Here is a 12,367-nt window from a genome sequence, read left to right as displayed (position 1 = left end):
ACAGGCTTTACCAAGGTCATGTTCTCTTTCCAATGGCAGGCTGCTTCCAATTACAGGTCAATGAAGAGGTTAGAGGCCCAGTACCTTTGCCCAGACTTGGGAACAAGTCTGCAGAGACCCACTGAACCCTTTATTATGGCTGTCTGTCCAATCCTGATTCCTTCACTCTTATACAAATGTTGATCTTCTAATAAACTTCCTGTGTACTAATCTCATTTCAAAATCTGCTTCCTGGGGAACCGGCCAGAGATAGGTTCAAACTTTAGTGTGTCTAAGAACCAGCTTGATAAATGTCATAGTTTCCACAGAGGAGCCCCTCCTGAGTCTGAGTTATTGGCCTCGGAATTTGTATTTTTTGGGGGGAGCCTTTGAGGTGATCTGATATGCATGGTTGGTTCCATAGAGCAAGTTTAATTACTACATCAGGACTGAAACCACAGGCTAGAACGGTCCTTAGTTTGCACATTAATGTGTGTTATTTATTTATCCACTTAATAAATATCTAATGAGCCCCTGTTACATGGCAGAACCTGGGATATGAGGATATAAAACTGATAAACAAGACCACCATGGTCCTGCTTTCATGCACCTTGCAGTTTGGAGGAAGTTCACATGTATAAAAGGCAATGGTAGTTGTTAATGTGAATTTGGGTGAAAATAGCATCCTAAGGGAGTATTTAAGAGGAACAGTAGTGCTGGAGGGAGAGAAGCAGAGAAAGCTCATTGGAAAGAGTAATACTCAAAGGGAAGATTTCAGAATGAATGGGCACGAGGGAAGTGGAAAAGGATGGGATTTGGAGTGCAAGGTCACTCAAGAGAATGACCCAATATGTGCCCAGGCCTGGAAAACATAAAAAGGTACATAAACTAATCCAGGTTGGTCGGTCACACAGTGAGAGCAGGAGTAGAGAAGAATTAGGCTGGAGATCTAAAACTTAAAGATATACCACTGCCACATTTGTCAGAAGACCAGAATTCTCCAAGAATTTCATTAAGAATGAATCCTACACTGCTCAGTGACAAAGGTGACTAGCTAGCTCATTTTCTATCTACTTCCATGTGTAAAGACCTTGCTTCATTTCCTTGAGAAAACAATACCGGTCTCCTTGTCATTCTTTTGTGAGTAGGAGAGTCCTCGTCATTGTCTGAACCAATTTCTCAGCACCTAATTAATATCTTGTTTTTAAATCTGATCTCTTTTCTCTGGTTTGTGCCCTTACCCTTCTCTCTAAATTAAATTTTACACAATGAGTACCGAAGGCTTTTCATAATCAATTGTCCTCTCTGAAATGTAGTCATTAAACCTCTCCCCTATCATTTCTCTAAATGCCATTGTTAGATTCACATCTATCATTTAGTTGAATTCCTATCTTCTCATACTCATGATTTTTCCCCTAAAACACTGTCACTGAGTTCAAAAAGAAATTCTTGAAAGTGTAATCAGCAGCATACACTGCACAACAGTGCAAACAGAGCATAATGCATGGTCTATTTGGTCTATGATGTTGAAATGAGATGATATTATATGTGTTATCTTCACATGGATAAATATGTTGAACATTATTAGTGATTTGAAAGGATCTCCTATGATGTAGTAAAATAAAATAGCTAAAAATTTAGCAAATAATACGCCATCTTAAATATCTTCTAATTCATTTTAAAAAGTCATTTCAACAGTTTTAAAACTATTTGGCAATTCACAGTACTAAAGCAACAAATGTACTTATTTTTCATTGTGTATGCATGTGTGTGTGTGTATATGTATGTATAAGTATACATATGTGTATGTATCTGTACATGTGTATATATATCATATTTATATCATATAGATTCTGCTTATCCCTAATGAAGTCACAAGTTTTCTGCTTTTCTTTTTTCTAACACCCATCTTGAATAAGGCAATTAAAAAATAAAGTTATATTGTCAGCAGATATGAATGAGCCAAATTAATGCACAGTGTATTTCCCTGTTCTTCTAGAGAAATCTTAAATTCAACACAAACAGATTCACTTAACAGCACTGACAATGTAAGGATTTTTAGTTGTGGTTATTAAGCCTCTTTACCAAATAATTCCCTTTTTATTATTGAGCTAGTTCACAAATAACAGCTGTTGGAAATGTCAGATGTTAATGAGGCAGGGCAATGCAAACCTGAATTGTAGCATTCTTTTTTTTTTCCTTTGGTGCCATGAATATGCCAGAATGGGCAGACTCTGATAATAATACCATCTTGCAATTCTCTAAGCGCTCTGCAGACTAAAGTGCATCAGGCTGCCATTAATCCCACTTATCACTCTGACAGCTCAGTAATTACACTACTGCTATAGCCAGGTAGTCCTAATAAAATATCAACCACTGCACTGGAATGCATACTGGTGAGATGTTTTATTAAACTTGGGCGGGGTGGGGGGGGAGGGTTGATCATCAAGTGACATTAGTGTTGACCTATTTTTCTATTTGACAATAAATTATCCTTTGACCATGCCATAATAGATATTACAGAGTGCATTTACTGTACCAAATCAGAAAGGTACTGCATTACAATGATGTAGGCAAATGGTGTAAATAAAATAGCAGAAATGCATGTCAGAATGTTATTACCTAAATTGCTTTAAATGATTGATACCATGAAAAATCACAGACACAGTACTTAGGGGAATATGTCAACAATTATTGTAAACCACAGTTCTACATAAATTTTCCCTAGAAGTAACATTTAAATTACACTTGTTTTTATCTTCATTCGTTTAATTCCCCTTTTATGTTTCAAAGTTACTCTGTTATAATGCAGTTTATTTTTAAATGCATTGTAAGAGCCAAAAGTTAATTCAGATAAACAATTATGTAATACTTTTAATCCCCAAATAATTATATTTATACTAAAAGAAGTATATTAGATTAATTTTTAAGCAATGAAACATCTTAGATTTTTTACTAGTGATAAACTTTTTTCATTTCCACATTTAATAGCATAACGATGGATTTCATTAAAAGCAAAATATAGAATCCTTAATACTATTAATCCTTCATGATTCAACATGACCATAAAAAATGTACGAAAACTTTAGTACTGCTACTTAAGGGACAAAAACTATTAGAGATATACAGATCTTTCTCCAAGGAAAGAGAGCCATGATTCCTCTCCCCAAATCCTAGTGAGGCTGGACAGTTTTACTCTATGGCATAACACCAGAAAATATTATAGTAAGTCATGAAATGAACAGCATTTCATTCTTCACACATCTGAAAACAGATGCCTGCTTCTTCTATTGTTAAGCATCCAGAGCAGCTGGAATTGTAACCTATGCTTATTAAAAGAATTTTCCAATCCATGAGTTTAAATAACAATTTCTTCCTCAGTTAAAAAAAATCACACAAATCTGTATGGAAACCTTAAAACATCATGTTGCATTGTCTTTGTTTTTTTTGCTAGACTTTGGTTCAATCAAGTTAGCACTGTCTGATCAGGCTATGATATAATCTGTATTAGTCTATATGTAATCAAACTAGGCAAGTTAGTATTTACATGAAAAAAATATTTTCCTAATATTGATGTTGTATTGCTTCAGATCTTTCATGTTTAGTACCTTTGTTTGGAAGGTCTAACTAACTGAAATGTAGCAGAGAGGTATAGGATCTAACTTCCCTACCCTATAATAACCAGAATAGGTGAATACATACACTAATATCCTACCCCACTTTGGCAATATTTCTACTGAAACAGCAAAGAATTGAATGGAAGGAGTGTAAATCAGGGTAAATGGGTTAGGGGCGCTTGGGTGGCTCAGTCAGTTAAGTGCCTGCCTTTGGCTCAGGTCATGATTCCAGGGTGCTGGGATTGAGCCCTGCATAAGGCTCCTTGCTCAGCTGGGAGCCTGCATCTCCCTCTCCTCCCCGCTCATGCGCTCTCCATCTCTGTCTCTCTCTCTCAAATAAATAAAATCTTAAAAAAAAAAAAAAAAGAAAGAAAGAAAGAAAGAAAGGGGGGGGTTAGAAGTGTCTAACACAAGTCTGAGTTCCACACCTTACAATCCTTGTACCAGATCCCATCACAACAGAAACACCCAAGAAAGACAGTTGGTATCTTTAAAACATGATGAGACTAATTCAATGCTCTGATACATTAAACAGTCAAGAGCAATTCCCAGATTCTAATAATTCTCTCCACTTCTCTCAATATTCGATTAATAGCCTTTCCTACATTCTTTCTGATTGTGCTTCTCTGATTACACAACAGATTGTTACTAGCTCAGGGGTATGTGGCACTAATTTTAAATATTCCTAATATGCATCCTGGCCCAGCTTGTCCATTCTGCTTGGCCAGGAAACTATGGCAACATTGTGAAAAGTAAACTGAATTTTTTATGCTGTGCACCATTCTGCCTTGGTGATGCTGAACCAATGATGTTCATGTTTTAAGACTTTTAATATTTATTTGAATTTATAGGTTAACACCAAAACATAATTTTTAAATAGAGCTATTTATCTATTAGAAATTACCATTCATATGTGGGTGCTTCCAGACAATTCAAAACAAGCAAGATTTAAAACAGTACACAATTCATATAAATGACACTCAAAATATCTTGCTGGATGATCATGGTCATGAGTCTGGGAATAAAACATAGTTAAAAACTTTTCTACAATATTTCTGTAGTCTGTATCTGAGAATTATTGGTTTTCTCAGATACTAATGGTTAAAAAAAAGTATCTTTTACACTTTTTGCATACTTTGAATTGAATGGAAGGACTTAGGTTAAATTTTGATACTCATTTTTGATCTTCATATATAACTGGTTCTTAAAAATTAATAAGATTGCTTTTACCTCCACTTCATACATGAGAGTATTGAGCTCCAGAAATCTCCCAGAAGCATAATAAGACCAGTGGCCAAGGCAGCCGAGGAAACTACTAGAACATATTTACCATCTTACACCCAGGACTATCCCATTCATGTATGAAGACAGGTGAGCATTTTAAAAGGTGATGTTCTACTGACTTTATCTCTTCCCAACATCACTGCCTCCTTGCCAGAGTAATTTGAAGACTGAGAAAAAAGCAGTTTAGAAGTCACAGCTAGGAAAAGGCTACAGTATCCTCTCTCCTGGAGTCCCATTTTAGTTTAAGGAAAAAAAGTAAAAGGTCTCCTCAAGAAGCTTCTCAAGTCAAGATGAAAACATGAGGGTTTTACGGTATCACATGATTTCAAAGGCTTATACAATCTTAATAGTCATTGAGGCACTAATTCCTAAAATTAGGACGCTAATTTTATTACATTTTAAATAACTTTGGAATAGACAGTTATTAGATAGTTTTTAAACATGTTTTGATTTAAAAAAAATAAGTATGCTATAAAAACCTCAACAGTATAAGAAGCCACAAACTCATGTACATCTTGTCCTGTGAGCAAATAAAAAATTTCCATAAAAACTTCATGCCTATCACCTTCGGAACATTTTTAAACATACTGTCTTATTTTACTACATAAAGAGAGTATCATCGTGATACCTGAGGATGCTGCTCTTAAACTTAGATTTTTCTCTTTCTTACAAGAGAAGATGTGACAAAGATTTGACTTGAAAACAAGTTTTTGTTGTGCACAGGTGGAACAAAAAGGATGTGTACCTTAATAACTGCAGGAAGATTCACTGAAAGAAAATAAACACACCCTTCGTACATGCAGAAGATAAAACTAAGTAGGTCTGAAAAGAGAAACGAGTCTAACTAAAGGAAGTAGGGTCAATCCTGAAGGCTTTCGGAATCTGCTGGGGCTTTTCAGATATCAGAAACAGAAATACTAAATAATAAGGTAAGATTTAAATAACAATACTAAACAACAATTCTGCAGTGCGTAAAGAAAACAAGGTTTATTTGCCAAATATGTAGTACTGATGATAATTATGCTGGGACTTAAAGGGGAGAATGAAATCAATGCAGGTTGCAGCAGTGAGGGAAGAGTGCCCCCCCATTTCCAATTTCTCTCTGTTACCAATTTAAGAGTACAAGATCATACTTAGAACTGAATTGTTGAAATGGAATAAAAAATAAATTACTGCAACTATTAGAAATAATATTACACATTCATGTTTATATATATCTATAATACAGAAACAGTTACAGTAAAGTCAATGAATTAAAAAAAAAAACATAAAAATATTTTTGAAATGTTTTTCTGCCCAGGAGACATCTAGGCATTAAAACCTGTGATATAATTTGATCCCTGTCACTTGCAGCTACAACAGAGGTAGACTTTAATCAAGAAAACCAGAGAATATCTTTGATAAAAACTCTGCTTTATGTCCTGGAGGGATGGTCTTCCTGGCAACACTCTCTTAGGAAACCACTCTTTATCCATCTTAAAGATGGTGGGAATTGAGAATACTTAAGGACATTGAGGAAGATGGCTGGATTCAAGAAGAAGATAAAGAGCTTTCTCAGTGATAAGCCAGGTACCTAGGATAGGGTTCCTTGTAAAATCTGGCTATACTAAATATAGCCAGCATAAATAAGTCTGAATTTATACACACACACACACACACACACCTAGACTTATATACATACTAATATTAAATGCTCAAATGTGCTTGTTAATCCATAGCCTTAAAATGTATTAACTGAGAAAACACAGAATACATGTTAAGAGAACATGTTAAGAGAATAGGCTCTGGTGCTTGATTTTAATTACTGACTTCACTTTATTGGTTTTATGACTTTAGGTAAACAACTTAAAATTCTCTGGGCATCGGCTTCCTCATATGCAAAGGGAGACAATAATTTGTACCTCAGAAGTTTATCGTGAGAATTTTTAAAAAATTATAATTCACACTAAATAGTATGTACTTCTTTAGTTACTTAAAGACTTTCTTATACTCCTTAAAATGCTCTGAAAGTTATATGGTACTTTCTCTAACGTGGAAGGACTCAGTTAAGAGTCATAGCATAATGTTTTACTGCTACTTACATACATTAAAGTGGGTATCTGACAAACATAAATATATGCATTAAGTCTTCATTTCCCTCTTATGAGTTTTCAAAAGGAGAAATTATTTCTCTATCAGGAGAATCAGAGAAGCCTTCTTTGACAGAGATACTTATGCTAGGGCTGCAGCAAGAGTAGGATTTTACCATGTGTAGATGAGTAGACCAGAACTTAGTATCAAGAGCAAGTTCTGGATGCATACGTGCTGCATCTCTGCATGCCACACAGCAGCTACTACTGCACTATGTACATGTCAGGTGGCCGATAAAGTAGAATGAGTGAATGAATGGATGAAAGGGATGACGGGAAAAGAAACTCTATCGCCTAATGCAACCAAAAAAAAAAAAAAAAAAAGACTATAGGTTCATTTGGGGCAGAGACTATAATTCATCTTTGGTTCTCGATATCTATGCTAGCAGTTGGCACGTACATATTTGCTCATACATGTTTATGGAAAACTCCTACAAGTCATTTCATGTCTTCAGAAATCAAATCCCCAAAGCATATGCCAATCTCATCAGTGATCCAAAGCTTTTTATACAGAATCCTTTCTTCTTAGGGCTTCTGGTTGTTTCTCCATGCTAACGGTGTGAGGTAAAAATAATCTCCTCCTAAAAATTAGTTAAATTCTAAGATGACAGGTTGAACTACAAAAATATACTGCAAAGTTTGGGGCACCTAGGTAGCTCAGTTTGTTAAGTGCCTGCCTTTGTCTCAGGTCATGATCCCAGGGTCCTGGGATAGAGCCCTGCATCAGGCTCCCTTCTCAGTGGGGAGCCTGCTTCTCCCTCTCCAGCTCCCCCTGCTTGTGCTTTCTCTCTCCCTCTGTCAAATAAATAAATAAAATCTTTTTTAAAAAGCCAATATACTGCAAAGTTTGAAAATGCCTATATCCTTACTAAAGGTGTAACTTATAGTTGAGCAAGTATCTAAGGAATGCAAATTGTTAAATACGAGAATCTATGTGATGAATGATGCTTTCCTTCATTCCTGCTCCACACATTATCTCCTAGTACTTCCGCATTTTCAGTGCCTGTGTTAGGCATATTTCTCAGTTCCTCTTTTCTTTTTCTTTCTTTCTTCTTCTTTTTTTCTTTTTTTGGTTGTCAAATGATCCTTTATTGAAATATTTTTTCTTTGTAGTTCGTAATAAGCTGGGCATTCCACTGCACCACTACTGATGTCATTTATGATGTCATGGAGGATGGCGGCCATCAACACTGCAGCCCACAGGATCTTTTTAATGGTTCTCTGGCTAAAGATCGGTGCTGCATCTGTTGGGCAACATTTACAATATCATCAAAAGTGGTATTTCCACTGTTCTTAATGTTTTTCTGCTTCTTTCTGTCTCTTGGTGGTTCCTTGAGGGCTTTGATAATCAGAGCTGAGGCAGAAGGTACCACTTAAATCTGGGCATTAAGGGGGCATGTGATGTGATGAACACTCAGTGTTATATGCAACTGATGAATCATTGAACGCTACATCTAAAACTAATGATGTACTATATGTTGGCTAATTGGATTTAAATAAAAAAAAAAATCTGGGCCTGTCTGTTCAGAATGGTCAGTTTCACTGTAATCCTCAGACTCTTCCAGTCACCAGTTGTCTTGGCAATGTCATCACCAAAGTTTTTTGGAGACAGACCAGGGGCCGATCTTCAAGGCCACGGCAGACCTGGCACTGACTTCCCCATTGGTGCACCTATGGTTCACCAGGGTCAAATTTAGGCAGCATGGTGGAGGCAGCTGGTGTCGGGATTTATGAACCTGGGTTCAGGACTACCAAAGACAGTTGCACCTTCCGCCTCTGAGCTGAGCCGAAAGCCAAAAGCTCTCCCTTCCTCTTTTCAATTGCTGCCATCTGGTGAGGTGGTAACAAATAATTTCTTATCCTCCAGGGTAGGGTAGCACTTTCCCCTGACAAAATATACTGTCTATGTACAAATATGGTCTTTCCTTAAGTAACAATTTATAATTAATAAAATACCTATATTTATATGTCACTTTAATTTGAATAAGTTTATATACATATGACTACATACATCCATAATACAGTTACACTTTAGTTAGCATGTAGCCATTTTCAAAAACCCAAGTCTCTCAATACATTTTGTAGTCCAAACATACCATTTTTAATTTAACTACAACAAGCTGTGTATATTTCTTCCAAACCAGCATACTGTTGCTCACCACAACTGTGGTTCCTCTCACATTCCAAACAGCTGTTAGATGATGCTCTATATACTTTTGATCCTTTACAGACCTTAAACGGAACTGGGTGACAGTCCTGACTGTTTTTATTACAGCTTTCCTGCTACTCAATAATCTTATTTTATGTGGATTATTTCCCCACTAGTGTCATAACTCTTTGATTTATATTGAGGATCTTCCCAGGCTTTTTAGAAAAAAGACATTATTTTTTATAACATATCCATATGCTGTGCAAATTATCTTCTCAAATTTTAATATCAGTGAAGCCCCTCTATGAAGGTAACCAAAAGATAATATATATTAGTCATAGATGCTCTAAAAGTAAACTTTCCAGTAAATTTCAAAACTGAAAATACTGTATATTTTATGACTTATTTGAAGGCATTTTCAGAATAATATAACAATAATAGCAAAACTAACAGATTTCTATCTGATTTCTAATGAAGATATAAAAGAGAAACAAAGTCCAATAATTTAATCAACACATAAGTTATTTATTATGATATGATTCCTAGATTTATATGATATGTTGACTATGAAAAAATATCTGTAAATATGTAAACCTACTTAAGGGCAGTGGGCTAAGATCTGAGATAGATTTAACTTCATACAATGTTATACTACTTGAATTTTTTTTGCAATGGGCAAGCATAACATGTAATTAAAAAATTAACATACTTTGATGTTGACTGGCAACTAAAATCACAATATCCTATGTAATTTTAATTTTTTTATTTTGGCCATCTGAATCGACCAGGCAAAAACAAACCCATGATGCTCCCATATTCTCTTTCCTCTCCCTGAAAACTCTAAAAGTCTTATGAAAGATCCAGCTAAGAGTTTTAATAAGAGTTTTAACAATGGAAATACTTCTGAGTATCTGGTGGTTCACAAAAGTGAACAGAACAAAGGGTCAGGTTTCATCAAATAAATAATGGGTAAGTGACAGCACAGTGCTGAAGGGACTCATTACATCGTTAAAACAACAGTAGAATAAAATATTTGGCCTTAAAATAATATTATACCATTCACCAATAATAGAATTTATAAACAAATTTATACAAATCTTAGCTATCTAGATATTAGAGCAGAGCAGGAATAATTCAACTCAAAGTTACTTATTAAAAAGCCACTGTGTTGGGGCGCCTGGGTGGCTCAGTCGTTGAGCATCTGCCTTCGGCTCACGTCATGATCCCGGGGTCCTGGGATGGAGTCCCGCGTCGGGCTCCCTGCTCCGCGGGAAGCCTGCTTCTCCCTCTCCCACTCCCCCTGCTTGTGTTCCCTCTCTCGCCGTGTCTCTCTCTGTCAAATAAATAAAATCTTAAAAAAAAAAAAAAAAGCCACTGTGTTCTAAGTTTGTGCTGCTGAAGGGAAGGATTTACTGAAGCTTACTTGAAGATGGTGACTTAAAAGTATACTGGAATTACTTCATGTAAAAGAGATCTGTCTAGACTTTTTTTCTTCTTTGTAAGTGCAAGAGCGACTGTAATATTTCAGGTGCTGGGAGAAGAGATTTGGAGAGCAATAGCCAGATCTGGATTTTCTTCCTGTTGGAACTGTTCAGTTTCATGTGTGGAACCGACACAAATTTATCTAAAAGTTTTCCTCCATAAAAATGATGTCACTACCCCCTTTTCAAAAAGTAAAAGTAAACACGCCCCTGCATACATTTAAATTGAATTTAAATATTCATTCCTAATCAAACCCTATGCTGATTACCCTATGTAAAAGAAAAATGCATTTTCCACAATTTTTTTAAGAAAGATCATGACATCTTCCTGCTTAGACGAGAGTTTTTCACAAAATGATCTTTAAGCATTGGCTCCTGCCTGCTTTATTCCTACAGTTCCATCTGCAACACTTGCCCCACTCTAGAACCCTGTAGTTCTGTGAGCACATCAAGTCATTTTTCACCCTCCATGCACTCCAGTATGTTCTTTCCCTGCCTCAGAAAACACTTCAAGCTTGCTTCAGAATTCAGTTCAGGTGTCTCTCATGGAGCTCCCTGGTTCTTGCCATTCTATTCTCCCAAAACACCCTGTGGGTTCCTTTATCAAAGCAATTATCACATTGGAATACAATGCTGATTGACTTTCCTGGTGTCTCTCCGATTTCCTCTTCCAGTGAGAAAAATGGTTGGGTTCCTTTATCTTTGCTATTGGTTTGCTTGGAAATAGATTAATTTGAAATTGGATGAAAAAGACAGCCAGAATTTTGGTAATACCCCAGTTACTGCTGTTAATGTTTAGAAAAAATACATTTTTAAATAACTATTCTTCAAACTTACATAAATAATACATACCTATAATGAAAAAAATGTTTATATTTGGTTTAATTTATTGAATAAATACTTATGTAAGAATTACTGTATGCTAGCACTATTCTATATGTTTTAAAAATAACTCATTTAATCTTCATAATCACTCAATGAGGTAGATATAAATATTAACTCACTATATCTTTATAAGAACCCAATGGGCTATGTACTGTTGTTATTCTCATTTTAAAGATAAAGATACTAAGGCACAAAATTTCCTTCTCTGTTTTAGGTTTGAAATCTTTTATTTCCTATTTTTGTGAACCTGGTGATCATTAAGAAGTTAATAAAAATCTTCTAAGGGTGTTTGCCAGTTTTCTCTTCTACTTCATTCTAATAATAGTGTATGATAATGTCAGGGCTTGCCTCACAGTTTGTGAAATCCAGAGTTAGGACTTTTAACCAGGTCTGACTTTCTCCAAAACCCAGCCTGTGGGTATCATCATTTCATTTCTGCAGCAGTTCTCATAATGATAGCCAGTAGCCCCAGAGAACCTGAGAAAGATTTTCTGATGTAATACATAAAAGCCATGCATGTTATAGTCTTTATTATGCAATATATTCCATAAATGGCTGCCTTAAAAAACATTCTAACAAAATTCCTCATTTACTTTTCAAGGTGCCTTGCAATAATACTTGCAGATCATGTTACTCCTTACAAAGCATTTTCTTACAGGTAAATCACCTATCAAGAAGTCACGAAGATCAGTCTTTCTAATAGAAATACCAGAAAGACAAAATAAAAGCAATTAGGAACATTCTGGAGAAATATCACAAATGTGAGCCATAATACATAAAATAAAAACGTATTTGACATCTGTAGTCATGACCAAGCCCAAAGTAATTATGTCACTCTACAAC

The 12,367-nt window shown here is 35.6% G+C and overlaps 1 protein-coding gene across 1 annotated transcript in view; it reads right to left on the bottom strand.

The window, feature by feature from the left end:
- The window catches only part of DPYD (dihydropyrimidine dehydrogenase), a 795,794-nt gene that overhangs the window by 614,971 nt on the left and 168,456 nt on the right, over positions 1-12,367 (bottom strand). The window lies entirely within an intron of this gene.

This window comes from Phoca vitulina, unplaced genomic scaffold (genome assembly GCF_004348235.1).
Source record: "Phoca vitulina isolate PV1807 unplaced genomic scaffold, GSC_HSeal_1.0 scaffold2, whole genome shotgun sequence".
Lineage (NCBI taxonomy): Eukaryota > Metazoa > Chordata > Mammalia > Carnivora > Phocidae > Phoca > Phoca vitulina.
The sequence above is the reverse complement of the archived record's forward strand: the minus strand, read 5'-3'. Positions and strand labels throughout refer to the sequence as shown.